At 42.9% G+C, this 21,025-nt stretch overlaps 2 pseudogenes; both read left to right on the forward strand.

Moving 5' to 3' along the window:
• Positions 1-548: 548 nt before the first annotated feature.
• LOC115488269 lies at positions 549-736 on the forward strand (annotated as a pseudogene).
• Gm18562 (predicted gene, 18562) lies at positions 1,700-19,222 on the forward strand (annotated as a pseudogene).

The raw sequence follows: 21,025 nt of genomic DNA on the forward strand, positions 1-21,025 counted from the left end.
ATAGCTCAAAGAATTAAAAATATGTAACTGATGTTAGAGACATGCTCAGCAGTTAATGGCTGCTCTTACTGAGGACCTGGATTCAATTTCTAGAACCTAGATGGCCACTCACAGCTCTCTATAACTCCAGCTGCAGGGGATCTGGCGCCCTCTTTTGGCCTTTGTTGGAACTGCACGATGTGGTACAGAAGCATACATCTAGGCAAAATACCCATATGTAAGGTTTTAAAGATGAATGATACAGAAATTAGAAATAAAATGAGAAGGCCATTCTGTTCCTGCCCAGGCCTCTGCTCCCTTGAAGTGTGCTCAGCAAAATTGTCTTTTTATTACTCTGGAAAAAATAGAAACTAAATAGTACATTTTAACATACCGTTTAATCACACTATCATACACGTGTGTGTGTGTATATATATATCCATATATATCCTTTTTCCTCTTAAGGTTTGTGTTTGCTTAAAGGTAGTAAAAACCAGAGCTTCACAAGTATCTCACTTAGCTGCTTCCTGCATCCTTACCCCTACAAAACAATGCTTTAAAAAAAAAATCCCCTACCGCCCTCTCCCCGGGCTCTGTCCTGGTGGCTGGTATGGCGTATAGGGCACCCGCTGCCCACTGATGCACGGTCCCTTTCCACAGTACTGGAGCTGGGCTTGAGTCTGTGCCCGTGTATTCCTACGACTTCTCAGAGTCCCATGGGCAATGACTGAGGAAACAAACCATGTGGGAAACAGTCTTTACAAAAAAACCCTCATGATTTGAACTTTTATTTTTTATTAGAATTTTTAAAATTAATGGCTTCAAGTCAAATTAAACTTCTTGTGAGTTTTTGTATATTCAATTGTAACTTGTTTCCTGTGTCTTTGTGACTAGGATTAGAGATAAGATCTTGCATTCTGTAAAATCATGTTTCCATTATCTCTGTTGTATTCAATCCATTTAATAGGACAATTTATGGTTACCTTTTTATCCTCCTACATCACGATAGCAGCAGGTAGTCCTTGTAGGGCATGGGCCGGGTTGCCGGGTTTCCCTGTGATTATGGGGACAACAGTCAATGAATATCTGATGCATCTTGTTAAAGTGACAGAAAAATACATTACCAAGTAGAAAAGGAAGAGGAAGTTTAAAGACCAAATTATTCTGTAGAGAATAATGGAAAAATCTTTGTAATACAAGATGGAACAAAATAATGTTTCTGAGCCAGGCAGTGGTGGTGTTACCTTTAATCCCAGCACTTGGGAGGCAGAGGCAGGTGGATTTCTGAGTTCGAGGCCAGCCTGGTCTACAGAGTGAGTTCCAGGACAGTCAGGGCTAGAAGGAGAAACCCCGTCTCGAAAAAACAAACAAAAAATAGTGTTTGAGTCTATGTTGAGATAGATAAATTATAGAAAGAAATGACATAAATCTGATTCATTTCTTTTTACTCCTATGTGGTTAAATCTGATTCTGTTATTTCTTTTTATTCCTGGATGGTTATAACTAAGGTGGAGAATGTTACATTCCCTGAGTGAACTTTGAGGAACCAAAGAAAGGAAGGAGTTGTTCTTTTCCCTCTTGAGTAATTTGTCCAAGTGCTACACATTCAGGGTCAAGGGTGGTCACAGGGACTAAGCACCCAACCGTGTGAGGTGGAGTGGACTTGACCCAGGAACTTCTCTGGTTGGAGAGTCATTGTCCTGTGGCTTACCATTTGCTCCTGACAGATGAGCGGTCTCCTGCTGCACAGTATGTGGACCTGCTGCTGAACCCGGAACGGTACACTGGCTACAAGGGCTCCTCAGCATGGAGGGTGTGGAACAGCATCTATGAAGAAAACTGCTTCAAGTAATTGAGGGCCGGAGTAGGAGAGGCGGGTCTTGTTTGTGTTGTAAAAGGTACCACATGTACGTTAAACCATTTTACAGCTCGGTTTTGTGCTCTTCTTCAGGCCTCGATCTGTTTATCGTCCTTTAAATCCTTTGGCGCCCAGCAGAGGTGGGTTTTCCATACATTCCATGCTTTTTCAAATTGAAGAAAAACAAAGTGACAATTTTATATTTGGCTTAATTTTAGTGATATGAATGGTCTATGCATACCCTAGATTTCTTGAGAAATTTAAGCTCTAGAGGCCAGGTCCTGCCCTACAGAGAGTGAGGACCCTGCCCCCATGTTTTTAAACACTAGTTTCATGACTCTCAGCCTTCCTAATGCTGGAACCTTTTAATAGAGTTCCTCATGTTGTGGTGACCCCAACCATAAAAGTATCTTTGTTGCTACTTCATAACTGCAAATTTGCTATGGTTATAAATTATAGTGTAAATATCTGTACTTTCTGATGGTCTTAGGTGATACCTGTGAAAGGTCATTCAACCCCAAAGAGCTCATGACCCACAGGCTGAGAAACAATATCCTAGTTGGTTAAGTGCAGCCAAGGTGGAGAGTCAGGGGCTCATCACAGCTTCCTCCACAGTGCACGCAGGTTACCTGGGAGCCAGGTGAGCACACAACACAGGGGCTGTGTCACACCAGAGCCCTATCTAACACACTCTTTGTGCTGCCTGGGGTACTTACCTATGGACCATGCTCTGTACAGAGAGGGTGATGGGAATGTAGGCAGTCTGGCTGCCCTCATACTGCTCCAGCCTCTGCACTGCTCCACAAAGTGGCCAGTTAGCAGCTGGCCAGTGGTTAGTGTGAGCCTGAATTATAGTTTTGCGTTTTAAGTTTAGTTCACTTGATGTAAATGTGGTGGCAGTGCCATCTGCCATTGTCATCATGTAAGAACTTTCATGTTTAGGCAGAACTCTTGGCCTACAGCATGTGACACTGAGGTTGTAGTGCCCAGGCACACCTCTAAAAACATCTCTTTCAGGTACATAGTAGCCACTGTGCTGTTCAGATGGTGTAGCATGTTGTAGTTAGTGGGGACATTGTCATCCTCTCATCTACGAATAGCAAAGACCTAAGACTGGCCCTGTAGCTGACCTCCCAGTCCAGAGTTCAGGTCAGGACTGAGACAAAAAGTAGAAATTCCTATGAAGATTTGTACCTTCTGGCCTGAGGCCCAAATAGATGTGGAATAATTGAACATAGGCAATGCTTTTAAATGCTGGCTCTATCTAGGCAAAATGCTATTCTCCAAGCTAGTTCTGAAACTGCCTGGTAAGGTTGGGATTATGAACTTATTTTTCTGTGTCTTTTGCTGCTTTTACATCATAACTTTGGTTTTTCAACTTCAATGTCTTAATTACACAAAATTTTAGAAAAATCGAGACACTGGAGAAGCTATCTAAAGGACAAGAGGCCATCCCTGCCTGTCTGTCCCCGTCACAGTTAAGGAAGGCATTCCTTCTGACCTTTCCTGTGGTTACTCTGTTTCAAAGAAGAAAATACAATTTATTTTTAAATAAAAGATGCCAGATACAAAGAAACACTTTGTTTCCATTTACCATAAATTAGACAAGAAACTGCTGGACAGAGGAAGAGGGGAAAGAAATCAACAAAGAGAAGATGGAAGAAAAAAGCTGGGACAAACTTTCAAAGGCAGGCCCAGGCAGTGAGAGTAGGCACAGCTCTGCTGCTGCTCAAGGAAGCCTGCCACTGTGGCTGATGGTATTGGTGGGTTCTTGACTGACATGGAGGGCTCTGCCTGCTCGGGATACAGTTTCATCCACTCTATTCCTGAAGCAGTGTCATCTCTAGGCCTCTGTTTTTCCCAAAGGTTTTAAGCAACAGAACCTTTTCCTGAGAAATAAACTGTGCTGTCAGACTCCGTCAGACAAAGGCAACAGGCAGAACAGCAGTGAAGGCAGCTCAGCCTTGAGCCTTCTCCCTCCCCAGGAGGATGTCCTTGCTCTCGTTCAGGCCGTCTGGGCAAAAGACTAATCCTCTAGAAGAGCACCCAGCACAGCAACTGTGCTGTCCTCACAGGTGGTGGGTAGGGACTGAAGGATATTTTCTATATCTGATAAGTACTGAACTTAGCTGCCTCTGGCCATCTCAGTTGCTTCCTGTCTTTTAATGTGCTGAAGATGGAAATCCCAGGCCTTGTGCACATTCACATTATAGCATAGCTACACTCCAGCTCCCCAGAGTCTCACTGAGCTGCCATCCCAGCCTAAAACTGGGACAGACAGGCCTTGAACTCAGCGAAGGTCCTGCCTTCAGCATCCCAAGTATCTGGGATTATGACCTGTGTTACCAGGCCCAGTTCCTTCTCCCTTCTCAGTTTCTTTCCCCCTCTCCCCGCCTCCTCCATCTGTTTCTTTTGTAGAATGTGAAAGTCTTGTACTCTTAGGCCTGTGTTTTTGTTAAGAACCTTATTTGCAGGATGCTTGCAATAGTGATCAGAGTTAACGATACAGTAAACAGTTTAACAGTGAGGATTAGTGTTGCATTGATTAGCAGGGCTGCAATCTGAGTTGGGTAAGACATCTTATCATGTCTTTCTCTTTTTTATTTTAGGGGAAGATGATGGTGAGTTGAAACTCTTGTGTTTACTTTAACCATGAAAGAAGTCTTTTTACTATTAAATATTTGGTGTTTTTCTTCTTTCTTTTTCTTTTTTTCTTTCTTTTTTTAAAGCAGGTGACTTAATCTATTTTTTTTTTCAGAAATGAATGGTGACTGGTAATAAATAAGATTTTTAAATATAAAGTTGTTTTATGTTTAAAAACAAGCATGAGACCATTTAGCCTAAGTGTTTCGTTTATAAAGTAGGTCCACTTTCTGAGTTTCCCGTTTTCTGTTAATGAAATCTTGAATGTTGGTGATAAAGACCCTTGCTGCCAAGCTTGCTGGCCTGCGTTTGATCTTGAGGACCCAGAAGATGGAAGAAGAGAGTTGGTTCCCTTTAATTGTTCTGTGACTTCCACACATTTGCTAGGCATGCAAGAACCTCTCCTCCCACCCACATACACAATGGATAGTTTTTTGGTTTTTTTGTTGTTTTGTTTTGTTTTTTTTTCCCCGAGGCAGGGTTTCTCTGTGTAGTCCTGGCTGTCCTGGAACTCACTCTGTAGACCAGGCTGGCCTCGAACTCAGAAATCTGCCTGCCTCTGCCTCCCAAGTGCTGGGATTAAAGGCGTGCACCACCACCGCCTGGCATGGATAGTATTTTTATTTTAATCTACATGAAGATTCTGAGAAGATGTAGCAAAGTTACTTTTATCAGATAATTTGTGACTTCTTTATTTTCTTACTGACTTTGAAGTTACATTTTCAGTTTTCAATAATGTGCTTAATTTTATAAAGACTATTTTTCCAGCATTTGGCTATGGAACAGCCAGACAGTTATTCCAGTCGGTTTCCCCTTACCTGTGTCCAGTGGCACTATACAGACTGAGGGTGTATAAACTGCACACGTTCCCTCTGTGAGCCAAGGGCGCACAGAGGAAGACAAATGCAATACACAACCCACACCACAGACACACAGAAACCCAGACACACAGCCCCAGCAGCAGGTGTAACTCAGTAAGGGCGAAACAAAGCCCCCTCGAGCATGAGCTGATGATGAGAAACTTCTTAAAGAAGTGGGCTTTAGATGAACTCTGAATTAAGGGGGCAGGTGTAGAGGAGTAGAATTAGCTAGTGCTGCCTTGCTGGGATAGCAGAAGCCTAGGATCTGAGCAGAAGTCTGTCCTGGGTGCCCCATTTGCAGTGGGAAGGACTGGACTCATCTAAGGGGATGGGTTAAGAGGCCACATGGAAGCTTTTGGGAGCTGCCAGTTGAGGTGGTGTGATAGTAACAGCCCTTAGCCAGTGTAGGAGGAACAGATGGCTGCAGAAAGCTGCCTGTGCTGTTCTGGGATGAGGTGCAGTGGCACTCAGGATGCAGAACAACTCTCAAGGTTCATCCCAGAGACTGGGCAGCACCTCTGTGAGCCAAGGATTCTGTCATTCTCTCAGAAAGTGCAGCAGCACTTCCCTAACTCAAAAGAGCATTATTGAGCCAGGAACAATTTTCTCTTAATGACAAAAGTATGTCCATTTATCAGCAGTGTTTTGAAGCTTGTGTCATGGGGTGTGACTAAACAAGATCAATGCTATATCAGTTTGTCTGTATACTTCACTTCTTTTTGTGGCAAAGGCACTTAAACTCTCTCAGCGGTTTATAAGGACACAAGGCATTGTTGTGCTAACTCTGGTCTTCATGTGTGCAGTAGAAGGGACTACTGCAGCAGATGTGTGCCTTACCACCGTCCTCTCAGTCCCTCTCAGTCTTAGGTCCCACGCACAGGAGTCACAGCCACTCTAAGCATTACATTGAAAATTATCCTTTGAAATTTAGTCTTAGCTAATTGAGGAAACACACCTTCCTTTATTGGCTTAAGAAAATTTGAGTAATTATAATTTAATTTTTATATTCGTGGTTTACTGGTATAATTTAATACTATGCTTGTTGCCTCAGACAGATTTATTGTTTGTGCCTATGCTTTTGAATTTAAGCTTTCAGTGAATAAGATATATTTTAGTATTTATACTGCATTGTTTTATATATTTTAACAAGCAAAACATCTATAAGAAAACTCTCCACAACTATTTAAATTATCAGTGGGTTTTCTAGACACACATGCCCATTTTACTATTTAGTCTAAAGAAGTAGATATTTCTCGAGGGAGTCCTCAAATGATCTGACTTATTGTTTATACATGAATATTTAAAATATTTAACCAAATTTTTGTTTTTGTTTTTTTAAGGAGAATCATTCTATACGTGGCTAGAAGGTAAACTTTATATTTGTGGTTGATTATCTACACAACTGATACTTAATAATATTTGAAAGAAAATACCACTGTTTCATTTGTTATATTTTGTGATAAAACTATGTGAAAATCTTGAGGCTACTGGGGAGCCAAAAATCAGTACCAGATGAATACACAGGCTCGAAGGGCCATTAGGTGCTCCTAAGTGACTCATCGGGCTTACCTGACTTATCCACAGTTTACTAGTAACTAGTAAACATGTCTACTTTTTAGAGATCTTTCCCTTAGTAAGGAACCACTTGTGATATGTAAAACAGGACAAGGTAAATTAGATTCAGAAGTCTATAACATGTTTGCCCATGTCCACATGTCTGCATGTATCTGATGAAAAAGCAATGTAGTGTGCAGTGCACTTTTCACTCTTCATGTTTTCTGTATCAGAAATATAAAGACTATAGGCTAAAAGCTAAATGTTCTAGGAGCTAACAGCTTTGGCTGGTAACTGGGAATAGGATGCTTTTGAAATCATGCTATACTGTTAGTGGAGGATTAGCAAGCTGAATGAGAGAGAGAGAAATGATTGTTTCATAGCCCTAAGCTTTCAACAGTATTAAACTCTAAGTAGTCAATTCCATTGGTTGTTAATTGGCTGTTTTTTTCTTTTGAACATAATTTGTTGGTTCTTAGTCAACTATGTATGTATGTATATGTCTATGTGTGTGTGTGTGTATATATATACATATATATACATATATATTATAAAGTAAACATGTATGAATACTTTTATGAGTTGTGTTGGAAAATACTTTTAGTAAAAGATGGCATAACTTAATAAGTCTACTCTAAAGATGAACATTGTGGAACGTAATTAAGATTGGGGTGTCCGACATTTTGACACTGTGATATGATACTGGGGTTTACAAATGTTCTGGATGCATGTTACACATGGGTCATATCTGGACACTTCTGACTGAGACTCAGAGAGGTAGTAAGAGACTTGAATGCTGATAAAGGGAGAGGATGGAGTCCCTGGCAGTGTTTGACCTTAGGCACTGTGCATCATGAACGCTGATAATGGGAGAGGATGGAGTCCCTGGCAGTGTTTGACCTTAGGCACTGTGCATCATGAATGCTGATAATGGGAGAGGATGGAGTCCCTGGCAGTGTTTGACCTTAGGCACTGTGCATCAACTACTCCACCAGTGCTCTGCTGCCTGGGGTCCCTGAATGTGGTTCCAGAGAGCACCTGGCTCAGCCTTTTCTGAGATGACTTTGTCTTCTGGAGCTGAGGGTGACAACAGTTGTGCTGCTACCTACTCTGTTGGTAGAGATTACACCAGGGAGAGTTCTTGAAAACAGCCAATTGACAGTCAAAGGCAAAATGCTTCTGTGGCAGTAGTAAATTTAACCCTCTTATGAGAGACATGTGGACATATATTCAGTGTCCCCTAAATCCATTGTTGAAAAATAATTTGAGTGCCATTAAATCTAAAAGAGATCTCCCTAAATTGGGTAGTCTAATTTAGAATTAGAAGTTGGTGGAATTGGCTTTGTAGGGTGTCTTTTGTGTGTTATTTCAGAGAAAGAGGTGAAAGCTTTTGTCTGCTCTTGTAGACAAAGCCCAACCTTTTTGGCACCAAGCTGGGCCAGAAGGTCTGCAGCATTTCCTACCAGTGTTGCATGTCTGTGTGGGGCAGTCCGTCGGCATGTCTTTGATGTCAGTATTTTGCTTGAGATCACCCAGGTCACAGAATTTGTATTCCTGCTCCACCTTCCTTACGGTGCCTGCTCGACTCCAGCTTATGAGCTGGGTGAGCTTTGCAGAAAGCAACTCTTCTTAGTTCCCCAGGCTTTGGTTTTAGGCCTGTGAGTGCTCATGAACTTGGCTTTGGTTTTAGGCCTGTGAGTGCTCATGAACTTGGCTTTGGTTTTAGGCCTGTTGAGTGCTCATGAACTTGGCTTTGGTTTTAGGCCTGTGAGTGCTCATGAACTTGGCTTTGGTTTTAGGCCTGTGAGTGCTCATGAACTTGGCTTTACTCGCTGTTCCTTCTCTAGACTTTGGCCATTTTGTAAGACAGAAGCACTGCTTATACAGGTGTCGAGCGCGCCCCCAACTCGCCAGCAAGAACGATGCTGCTACAGGATCCTTCTGCACACGTTTATTCAGTCCTATTTCTTCTTGTTTATATCTCCCTTGTTTATATCTCCCCTGTTTGTATCTCCCAATAATAACAATCCTCTCTCGAATAATAATCCTCTCTCGAATAATAATCCTCCCTCTAACCCGGGCCTCTCACTCTTTTATACTCTCAGTTCCCATCCACACACAGCAGGCCACGCCACCTCACCAGGCACGCAGCTTCAGCTAATCAGGGCAGCAGGGGCATATCTCCACCAAATTGGATTCACCTGAATCCTGGTACACCTGCGCAGCACTCAAGATGTTTGTGTCTTATATGAGGAAGTCAGGTGCAAGTCATATGACTTAGCTGCAGTCTCTGGCGCCTTTGGGACTGCCGCCACACCCGCTCCCCACAATTCCCCCTTTTTTCTTTTTTGGCAGAGAGAATGTCTGTAGATAGCCCCCCGCAACCATGCCCCTTACCTGTCTTTGGGAGACAAACAGCATTGGTTTGATCCCTGTCTTAGGTTGGTGACATGCCCAGGGAGTCTTATCACTGACTACCTCTCTATTATGCCAAGCCACACCTGGGGAGATTGTGTTTTGCTTGCGGCAGGTGCATCAAAAGGCCAGGATGTTAATTAACTTATGGCCAGATCTTAATTGCTGCAAGCAAGCCTCATGGGTGAAGGTAGAGGTCTGATCCCCAGTGTGCAAGCATAGGGGCCCTACACAAAACCATCTCTTAGGCTCATCACCCAGAGAGGTCTTGGCCAGCTCCCGTGTCGTTTTTCCTGGGGGAAGGGAACTAGGACACTGAACCTTCATGCAATCAGACATACCTTCCACAGGATGCCAACAGCAAGCTATCCTCTGTGCAGTGCTTAGCCTCGCACCCCACGGCATAACGCAGCATAATTTCTTTTAGAGCGGCAAACCGAATCTGAGGAGATTGTCCCGCCTCCACTGCAGCAAAAGCCTATGCTACCATGGCGAAAGTGCGGGCCGCACACTCTGCACCTAACACATGTGCCAAACACAAAACACACACACACTATAACAAGCATACATCCCAGGGCTCTCATCCCCGCTCATCTTCCCTGAAGCAAGGGATAGATGGCCAGAGAGGCTATCTCTTTAAGGGGAATTCAGGGATCAAAAAGCGTGGAAAAATTTGAATGTCATGTCGAGCTGGTATCGGCTTCTGGAATACTGAAAGGATCTCCCATCTCGGCTCCATTGTTTGTGCTTGTGGGAATATCCACCACATCCACAGGGGCAACTGGATCAGGAGCCTCATTCTTGCAGCGTCTCACCAATCTCTCCGGCACCCAAAGAGGTTCCATCTGGTCCTGTGGAAACACACAAACAGACCCTCTCGCCCATGTCAATACCTGATCCGGTCGATCCCCAGTGGAGATGGACACAATACCTCGTGGTGATGAGACCATAACCTCAATCACCTGTGTGTTCATCTGGGAAGTCAATATGAAAGTCAAGTTTTCACTAGCTTCCCCTCTGTTGGGCAATGATTTCCGTGCCCTTATGGCAATCCGATTCACCTGCTTAAACACCTGCACTGGATATCCTGTCTGTTGTTGTGCAAATCGACCTTGATCAAGCAGCATATCTCTATCCCATGCAAATTCAGCTTGATCAGTGAAAATAGGACATCCCAGCAAGGAGAATCTATCCTCTTTCCAGACCTCCGGACAGAAGGTCTGCCCATAGATGGCTGCCGAGGAGGCATAGGGAGGGGGAGCAGAAGCTAATTCACCTTCCTCCTCCGCCTCAGCTCTGTTGTCCTGTCCTTTCTGTCCACCTGATAACACTGTGTCTCCTTTCTTTTTCCTTTTTCTTTTTAAGCCCTTCTCTTCCGACATACTTTCTTGTTGCTCTGTAAGGATTTTCTGACCTGTCTTGACTGTCTCTACACACAGTTTCAAACAGTAACAGAGTCCATATATCAGAACAAACAAGACCAAAACTACCAGACCTACCCACAAAGGGTCAATGGGAGAAAAAAGCATAACTACACAGCGAGGATCTATTGATCACTACACTGAAGTTATCATAGTTCCTTAACTTGTCTCCAAACCGGGAACCTTAACTTGTCCCAAAGCCGGGAACCTTTCGTTACCTTGTGCCTGCTTCCTGGCAACTTTATGCTCGCCTCTCTTTTATCCGAGGTCCTTCCCAAACTCCTGGGTTACTTTGTGCCTACTTCCTGGCAACTTTATGCTCACCTCTACTTTATCCGAGGTCCTTCCCAAACTCCTGGGGTCGCAAGTTTCACTCACCGTGAACTTACCCTGCCGGCAACCACTGACTGCTGAAAGTTCTGAACTCGGTGGGGGAGTCGGTTCCCCGTACGGGCCACCAATTGTCGCGTCTGCTCTCGACCAGCAAGAACAATGCGACCACCAGTCCTTCTAACAGCAGTTTATTCAGTCTTCATCTTTCTTCTTTCTCTTCATCAATACCGTTCTCCAGCTGAAGAGTTCTGAATCCACGCCGGATCCTTCTCAACAGTCTGTTTTACAGGAACTTTTATTAACCACTCCTTCCCCGTGATGCAGTTCTGAATCCTCCCTGTAGCAGGGGTTCTTCACTTGTGCCTGAAGATGTTTCTTGTCCCGGGTTTCGGCACCAACTGTCGAGCGCGCCCCCAACTCGCCAGCAAGAACGATGCTGCTACAGGATCCTTCTGCACACGTTTATTCAGTCCTATTTCTTCTTGTTTATATCTCCCTTGTTTATATCTCCCCTGTTTGTATCTCCCAATAATAACAATCCTCTCTCGAATAATAATCCTCTCTCGAATAATAATCCTCCCTCTAACCCGGGCCTCTCACTCTTTTATACTCTCAGTTCCCATCCACACACAGCAGGCCACGCCACCTCACCAGGCACGCAGCTTCAGCTAATCAGGGCAGCAGGGGCATATCTCCACCAAATTGGATTCACCTGAATCCTGGTACACCTGCGCAGCACTCAAGATGTTTGTGTCTTATATGAGGAAGTCAGGTGCAAGTCATATGACTTAGCTGCAGTCTCTGGCGCCTTTGGGACTGCCGCCACACCCGCTCCCCACATACAGGTAGGTTGGAAGAAATAGAAATTGAATCTCAAATGTGACCAATTGCTTGATTATGTGTTGAAGGAAAATTTCCTTGAAGTTAGTACTTACTATTTTAGTAAATCTTTTTATTTGTAGTCCTTGTTATAAACATTTTAAATTGCATATGCTTTTTGGAGAAAGCTACAAAGTAAAATTTAATCTCTATATTTTGGTCTCTATAACACTTTGAATTAGAGAATAAGATCTCAAAAGAATTGTCTTTTCTAGTTTGAGGATGTTTGTTTCAGAGCCATCTGTGGTAAGGAGTAAACTAATAGTCTGAGAGCCCTTAATAAGATCCAACAGTAAGCCATATAGATCCTCTTATGTTAGAATTTTCCAGCACATAAATGAGACTGTGCCCCAATGTTTAAGTTTTCCCAGTACGAAGGATGTTAAAAAGCAAACAACGCCTGTTTGGTGGTAAAGAAAAACTTCATCTAACGACTCTTAAGTACTAGTTGCATTTGCAAAGGGCCTGAGTTTGGTTCCTGTCACCCATATGGCAGCTCACAAACATCTGTAATTCTAGGTCCTTGGGATTCAGCGCCCTCTTCTGACCTCAGCAGGGATCATGCACACTCATAGTACTCATACATACATGTACTCATACATACATGCACTCATACATACATACATACATGCATGCATATATGTATTCATATACGTAAGGTATATAAGAATTTAAATTTATTGTTCTGCATTTCACTTACTTTTAAATTTTCTATAAAATTCTATAAATTTTCTATAAAATTTTCTATAAAAATTCTATAAATTTTCTATAAAGAATATTCATTCAAAATTTTCCTTTCTTCATGTGAATTATCATATTAGCCTTGGGGATTTATTTATTTATTTATTTATTTATTTATTATGTTAGTGTTGGGAGTTGATCTCAGGGTTGTGTGCATGCTAAGCATATTCTTGGCTACTGAGCCTCACTCCAGGCCTATCTTAGCCATTTTCAAGTTTACTATTTGGCATCACTAAGTGTACTTATAATGTATATTACTATAAAAGAAAATCTTGGCGCACACCTTTAATCCCAGCACTCGGGAGGCAGAGGCAGGTGGATTTCTGAGTTCGAGGCCAGCCTGGTCTATAAAAGTGAGTTCCAGGACAGCCAGGGCTATACAGAGAAACCCTGTCTCGAAAAACCAAAAATAAATAAATAAATAAATAAATAAATAACAAATAAATGAGAGGGAGGGAGGGAGGGAGGGAGGGAGGGAGGGAGGGAGGGAGGAAGAAAGGAAGGAAGGAAGGAAGGAAGGAAGGAAGGAAGAAAGAAAGAAAGAAAGAAAGAAAGAAAGAAAGAAAGAAAGAAAGCAAGCCAGCCAGCCTTATGAAGTAGCAGCGGAAGTGAAGGATTATGGGATTATGTGGGTATTTGCCATAAATTTTGAGCAGAAGCCTGTGTGTGTTAAGGAAGCTACATGTAGTGACTTTATATCACATCCATGAATTCCATATGGTGAGGCTTGTGTTATACTCGATTTTTTTTTTAAGTGTTAAAATTCTGGGAGTCTGTTTCCTAGGTTTTGTTTCTCTGTAAGTAGAGTAGTGTGTCAACAGAGGGAATTAGCTCATGCCAAGGCAAGAGCCCACAAAGGCCCTTCTTTCCCACCACAAAGTAGATTCAAAGAACACAGAGGGAAGGTATAAGATGACAAAGGGATCGCTAAGGCAAAGCAGTGACTTCCTCCTGGTAGTTGTGTATAGTGCATTCTTAGTCTAGACTACAACCTGTGCAATTGCGTTCTGGTAGCCAACGAACTACACAGCTGCATCCAGTGTTTGGGCCACCTTCAGGGGTCAGGCTTTTCTGTCTTGCTCTATGTTAAGTTTTCATTGTATTCAGTTAAGTCTATTCTGAAACAATCTTAGTGTTTTCTAGTCAAAAATCTTCATCTAATTGCCTATAGATTATCTCCTGATTTGTTTTTATTATCTGTGTTGGTTACTTTTATGTCAAGGGGCCAACATAGCTGAGAAAGATTTCATATACAGAACAGTTTATGCGGCTCAGAGTTTGAGAGGGCTCACTCCATGGTGACTTGGTCCTGAGCACGCCTGTGAGCAGATCATGACAGAGGGAATGTGTGGCAGAGGACACTGTACTGAAGACAGGAGCAGATGTGTATACTATTGCCCACTCCCAGACCCTGTCCCCTCCCCCCTGCTGTATCTCCTGTAGCTAGGCCCCAACAAGCACCCCAGACCTAAGCCCGCAGAGACACTGCACATTTCAGCCACAATAGTGTCCTTGAATATTACCCTGAAACCCATGTACTAACTGTTTGTGATTTGATATTTTTTATCTAATGGATACTGGTTCTTTTTTCCTGTTTTTCTGAATAGGTTTGTGTCTTGAGAAAAAAGTCTTCTATAAGCTTATATCAGGACTCCATGCCAGCATCAATTTACATCTGTGTGCAAACTATCTTCTGGAAGGTAATCAGATTTCGTAAATGGAGACGTTTTATTTTTTTAGATGTCATAAAAAGTGTTGGAAAGTAAAACACACTCTGCAGAGCCAAAGCAAACGTGCCATGCTAAACGGTGGCGTGCTTCTTTTTCTTTTCAGAAACCTGGGGGAAACCTAGTTGGGGACCAAACATCAAGGAGTTTAGACGCCGCTTTGACCCTGTGGAAACAAAGGGGGAAGGTCCAAGGAGGCTAAAGAACCTGTACTTTTTATACTTGATAGAGCTCCGTGCTTTGTCAAAGGTGGCCCCTTACTTTGAGCGCTCGATTGTTGATCTCTATACTGGCAATGTGGAAGATGATGCCGACACCAAGACCCTTCTGCTCAGCATCTTTCAGGATACAAAGTAAGGCCTGGCTTTTAGTGTCTTGGAATCCTCCACTGCTCAGCTGACGTGGAGCGAGGGGTGATAAAGACTTGACTAGAGGTCAGAAGAGAGAGACAGGAGCAGTAGTAGCACAGTGGTCTTCCAGATGCTGAACACAAAGCTTCTCTGAAGCCTGGCTACAGAAGCATTTACACTGGAAAACAGGCTGTGTATGTTTTACTAAAGAATTTAAGATTTTATGTAGCATCAAAATGCCCCAACAATGGTGGTATTTCTGTTACTGCTGAAAGTTGCATAGTGTCATAAGTATAAGCATTACAGCAAACATAAAAGTAGTTGTCTTAAGGTTTTCTGCTGTAAACAGATACCATGACCAAGGCAAATCTTATAAAGGACAACATTTCACTGGGGCTGGCTTACAGTTTAAGAGGTTCAGTCCATTATCATCAAGGCGGGAGCATGGCAATGTCTGGGCAGGCATGGTGCAAGAGGCCCTGAGAGTTCTCTTGTGGCCACTAGAAGATTGACTCCAGTGGCTAGGAGTCGGGTCTCAAAGCCCACTACCACAATGACACACTTCCTCTAACAAAGCCACACCTACTCCAACAAGGCCATACCTCTTAATGGTGCTACTCCCTGGGCCAAGCATATCCACACCACCACAGTAGTGATAGCTCCCTACCAAACCGCAACCTTTTACAGCTTCCTTATCCTGTAAAACACATTCATTGGTTGTTAAACATGAAGGAGAAGGCAGATGGGGAAGACCTAAAGTAAACTACATATTAAGGTGTACAAGAATATTGAGTGTTGGCATACTTGGAGATTCTTTTTCACTTTTAAATAATTTTACTAATTCCCTTAAGATCCTGCATCCTTAAGATAATACAGTCTTGGGATGACAATCCCCTAGGAAGAGTAACAGTGTCAACTAACCTGGACCCTTGGGAACTCCCAGAGACTGAGTCACCAATCAAAGAGCATGCATGGGCTGGTTTGCACCCAGCCCATGTGTAGCAGAGGACTGCCTTGTGTGGCCTCAGTGGGAGAAGATATGCCTACCCAATCCTGTTAAGACTTGTTGTTTCAGGGAGCAGGGATGCCCTGGGAGTGGGGAGTGGGGTACTCTTTTTCAGAGGTGAAGGGGAGGGGAGATGGAGGGTAAGAACTCTGTGATGGGGGGACCAGGAGGAGGGACAACATTTGGGTTTAAATGAATAAAATAATTAATAAGAAAAATATAGTGTGGGCTGGAGAGATGGCTCAGTGGTTAAGAGCACTGGCTGTTCTTCCGAAGGTCCTGAGTTCAAATCCCAGCAACCACATGGTGGCTCACAACCATCTGTAATGAGATCTGACACCCTCTTCTGGTGCATCTGAAGACAGCTACAGTGTACTTAGATATAACAATAAATAAATAAATCTTAAAAAAAAAATCAACGAAACCAAAAAAAAAAGATAGTGTAGTCTTATAAATTACAAAGTCATATGTAGTTTTCTCTATTAGTGTACATGTGAACTGTTACCCTCCTACCTTATAGATAATAACATATTTTAAATATTTGTAGGGCTGCAAAACTCTTGAGACTAGTATTGGGTTTCTCATTGGTAACTTACTAATAGTCTTGTCATTTCATCAGGTCCTTTCCTATGCACTTCGATGAGAAATCCATGTTTGCAGGTGACAAAAAGGGGGCCAAGTCATTAAAGGTAACTGAGGGTAGCGTGGGAACCACTTCTCAATTCATCCACACTTGCAGGTGTCCTACATCATACTGTTAGTTAACTTAGATTTTGGTATAAATTGAGAGCCAGTGGCACAGTGTGGCATGATGAATTTACAGCAGCGTCTGTCCTGGGGCCAGTGTTCTAACTTAGGTTTCACTCTAGTAACTTTTCCTGTTGCTGTGAGGAAACACCCTGACAAGCTAGATTAGTTGAGCTCTCACAAGTAAAGCCCTCTCACTGTTAGCTTTCCAGCCCTTCATTAAAGCGCCTTCTCAGTAAAATGTGTTGAAATAATGTGCAACATGAATCTTCACCTCTATCAATGTCTGCTGTTTAATGTACTATGTTGTACTACACAAATTTAGATCGTTTTAACTACTGAAAAGCAATAGTCACTTGTAAACCTTAAAAATTTATTTTATATGTGTAATTTGACCAAACGTATCTTAATTTCAAAAGTCTAATTCAGATATTTTTTGCACACCAGGAAGAATTCCGGTTACATTTCAAGAACATCTCCCGGATCATGGACTGTGTTGGGTGCGATAAATGCAGACTGTGGGGGAAACTGCAGGTGTGTGTGATTTTTCCTTTCCATTCCTTCTTCTTTTATCTTTTTTTTTTTTTTCTCCTCTTCTTTTGGTGGTGGTGGTGGTGCATTCTCTGTATAGCCCTGGCTGTCCTGGAACTCACTCTGTAGACCAGGCTGGCCCTGAACTCAGAAATCCGCCTGCCTCTGGAATGCTGGGATTAAAGGCGAGCACTGCTGCCGCCACCTGGCTCTCACATTTTCTTTCTTTTTTTTTTTTCCATTTTTTAATTAGATATTTAGCTCATTTACATTTCCAATGCTATACCAAAAGTCCCCCATACCCACCCACTCCCACTTTTTGGCCCTGGCGTTCCCCTGTACTGGGGCATATAAAGTTTGCACGAACAATGGGCCTCTCTTTCAAGTGATGGCCTATTAGGCCATCTTTTGATACATATGCAGCTAGAGTCAAGAGCTCCGGGGTACTGGTTAGTTCATATTGTTGTTCCACCTATAGGGTTGCAGTTCCCTTTAGTTCCTTGGTTGCTTTCTCTAGTTCCTCCATTGGGGGCCCTGTGGTCCATTCAATAGCTGACTGTGAGCATCCACTTCTGTGTTTGCTAGGCCCCAGCATAGTCTCACAAGAGACAGCTATATCTGGGTCCTTTCAGCAAAATCTTGCTAGTGTATGCAATGGTGTCAGCGTTTGGAAGCTGACCATGGGATGGATCCCTGGATATGGCAATCACTAGATGGTCCATCCTTTCGTCACACTTCCAAATTTTGTCTCTGTAACTCCTTCCATGGGTGTTTTGTTTCCTATTCTAAGAAGGGGCACAGTGTCCACACTTTGGTCTTCGTTCTCTTGAGTTTAATGTGTTTAGCAAATTGTATCTTATATCTTGGGTATCCTAAGTTTCTGGGCTAATATCCACTTATCAGTGAGTACATATTGTGAGAGTTCCTTTGTGATTGGGTTACCTCACTCAGGATGATGCCTCCAGGTCCATCCATTTACCTAGGAATTTCATAAATCCATTCTTTTTAATAGCTGAGTAGTACTCCATTGTGTAAATGCACCATATTTTCTGTATCCATTCCTCTGTTGAGGGGCATCTGGGTTCTTTCCAGCTTCTGGCTATTATAAATAAGGCTGCTATGAACATAGTGGAGCATGTGTCCTTCTTACCGGTTGGGGCATCCTCTGGATATATGCCCAGGAGAGGTATTGCGGGATCCTCCGGTAGTACTATGTCCAATTTTCTGAGGAACTGCCAGACTGATTTCCAGAGTGGTTGTACAAGCTTGCAATCCCACCAACAATGGAGGAGCGTTCCTCTTTCTCCACATCCTCGCCAGCATCTGCTGTCACCTGAATTTTTCATCTTAGCCATTCTGAAAGATGCTGATGCTGATACACCCCAGGACTACATAAGAAGTAGTGCTTTCGAGATTACAAGTCAAATACTGTGGCTCTGATGAAGAAAAGGGGCCTTTTAGTAACATGGAACAGAAAGGTGTTCAACAAGCTCCAGGTTGCTTAGGTTCTGAGAAGTGTTGTGCTTGTGTGTGTGTGATCTGTGAGAAGTGTGCTTGTGTGTGTGTGTGATCTGTGAGAAGTGTTGTGCTTGTGTGTGTGTGTGATCTGTGAGAAGTGTGCTTGTGTGTGTGTGTGATCTGTGAGAAGTGTTGTGCTTGTGTGTGTGATCTGTGAGAAGTGTTGTGCTTGTGTGTGTTGTGCTTGTGTGTGTGTGATCTGTGAGGGCGTAAATACTGCTTCCTGAATAGGCCAGCACTGTGTTGTAAAGCTCCCTTCGTGGATTTTAAAAACAGATTGTCTTTGTTTTTATTTAGGGTGTGGGTGTGTCCACCGAGGCAGTGGAGGGTGTCAGATTTCCTGGAGCTGGGGTTCCAGGTGGTTCTGAGCCACTGGATGAAGAGCTGGGCGTCCCCAGCTGCAGCTGCTGGCTGTCTCTCTAGCTCCCTCATACGGGTTTCAGTGTCCTCCCTGAGTAATTTTTCATAGTAGCTATTGTGTAAAGTTAACTGTAAATTTGTGACTGTTTTCTTCAGACTCAGGGTTTAGGAACTGCCTTGAAGATCCTCTTCTCTGAAAAGGAAATCCGAAACCTTCCGGAGAACAGCCCGTCCAAAGGCTTCCAGCTCACTCGGCAGGAAATCGTTGCTCTTTTAAATGCTTTTGGAAGGTAAGCGGACACCTGATTCCCTCCAGGTTTCAACATATGGCAAAGGTTATCTTTCCCCCAAAGGTATGCCTTGGTTTGGTTTGCTGACAGATAAGTGCTGGCTGTGGTGGCACACACTCATAACCGCAGCTCTGAGAAGTTGAGGCAGACAGACCATGAGTTCAAGGCTAGCTATCATGGCCCATGTAGTAAAGGACCTTGTTTCAAACAAACACCTTAAATCCATTCTTCAGTGTGGCCTCCAGGCTGACATGCAAGTTCTCCATCAGTCCCAGGAAGAACTGAGAGTTTGCAGCTATAGTGCTTTTCAATTTTCTTTCTCAATTTCATGAGGGAAATAGCCTGTGTGTGTGTGTGTGTGTGTGTGTGTGTGTGTGTGTGTGTGTGTATACACACATACATACACATATACATATATATAATTATCACAAATGTTTTTTAAGTAATTTGAATTTATCTACAGAAATATATGCAGTGTTAGGATATAAAGCAGAAGGAAAAGAATCATAGAAAATAATATTCTGTGTTGTAACAGTAGAACAAAATAAGTCAAATCACAGGGGAAAGTTTATTTTTAAAACAGGACCAGGGCTGGAGAGATGGCTCAGCGGTTAAGAGCACTGACTGCTCTTCCAAAGGTCCTGAGTTCAAATCCCAGCAACCACATGGTGGCTCATAACCATCCATAATGAGATCTGACGACCTCTTCTGGTGTGTCTGAAGACAGCTACAGTGTACTTAGATATAATAGTAAATAAATCTTAAAAAAAAAAAAACAGGACCAAATGACAGATTAATATGTATGTTTTATGAGTGTGATTTTTAAGTTCAAAGGAGACCAGTCACACAAAGATGACTTAGATATGCCCCAGCTTAATGCCAAAGCCTTCACCGAGTTCCTCCATGTGCTTAGTTTTGTCTAGGCAGGGTTTTGTTCTAGTGGAACCTGACCACCTCACTGTCCCTGCCTACCCCAAGCCCTAGGGTGAACTGACTGCTAGCCCAGCTCTTGTCTGTCTTTAAAGAGCTCTTGTCTGTGCTAATTGAGATACAAACCACAAGGTAGATAGCATCCTGATTACGTTTTTATATTTCAGGAAATACCAGTTTATGCATTTTTTGAGGTCTGAAAAAAATAGTAAGGATGAGGTGAGGTGAAATGTAGATTATTTGAAATGAAAAAGATGTTAAATAACTTAAATAGTTTAAGCACAAACAAAATTAAATTGTGAAAGGAAAATTTTAATTGAATATTTCATTAAAATGCCATTGTCTTTCATAAATGCTCCCTTTTAGCCTCAGCCCTGTGTCTAGAGCCCATTCTCCCTCCAGGGGGCGCTGGACAGGAAGCAAGTCCTAGAGTCCTGGGATCCTGGCCTGCTCCTGGCCAGCGGTTCAGCTCAGCAAACCTTGGCTCCACACCCACAACCCATTGAGACCTGGGGGATCCTGGAAAAAGATCTGATCCTAATTTTACCTAAAAATGTAAAAGCTCAGCTGTAGCTAACTTCTGTTGTGTTCTTTGAGTTTGTTGCGCGTGTATACTTGACAGGTGGACACTGTGGCTAGGCTGTAGAAGAAATACCAGGTTCGTTAGGTTAACCCTGAGTTCATAAGGGAAAGGAACTTGTAGGTTCCCATTCTTCCCATCCCAGGGTTTGATGTCTGTGTTTGAGCTCTTTATTTATTTGTTGAGTCAGTAATTACTTGTACAATGCCATAAGTATAGACGGGTACTGGGAGTTGGGGGGGCAGTGTAGACAGTGGCACTGTGTCCATAGTTCATCTATAGGCTTTTTGTGGTTGTTTCATT

The sequence above is a fragment of the Mus musculus genome, chromosome 13, assembly GCF_000001635.26.
Source record: "Mus musculus strain C57BL/6J chromosome 13, GRCm38.p6 C57BL/6J".
Lineage (NCBI taxonomy): Eukaryota > Metazoa > Chordata > Mammalia > Rodentia > Muridae > Mus > Mus musculus.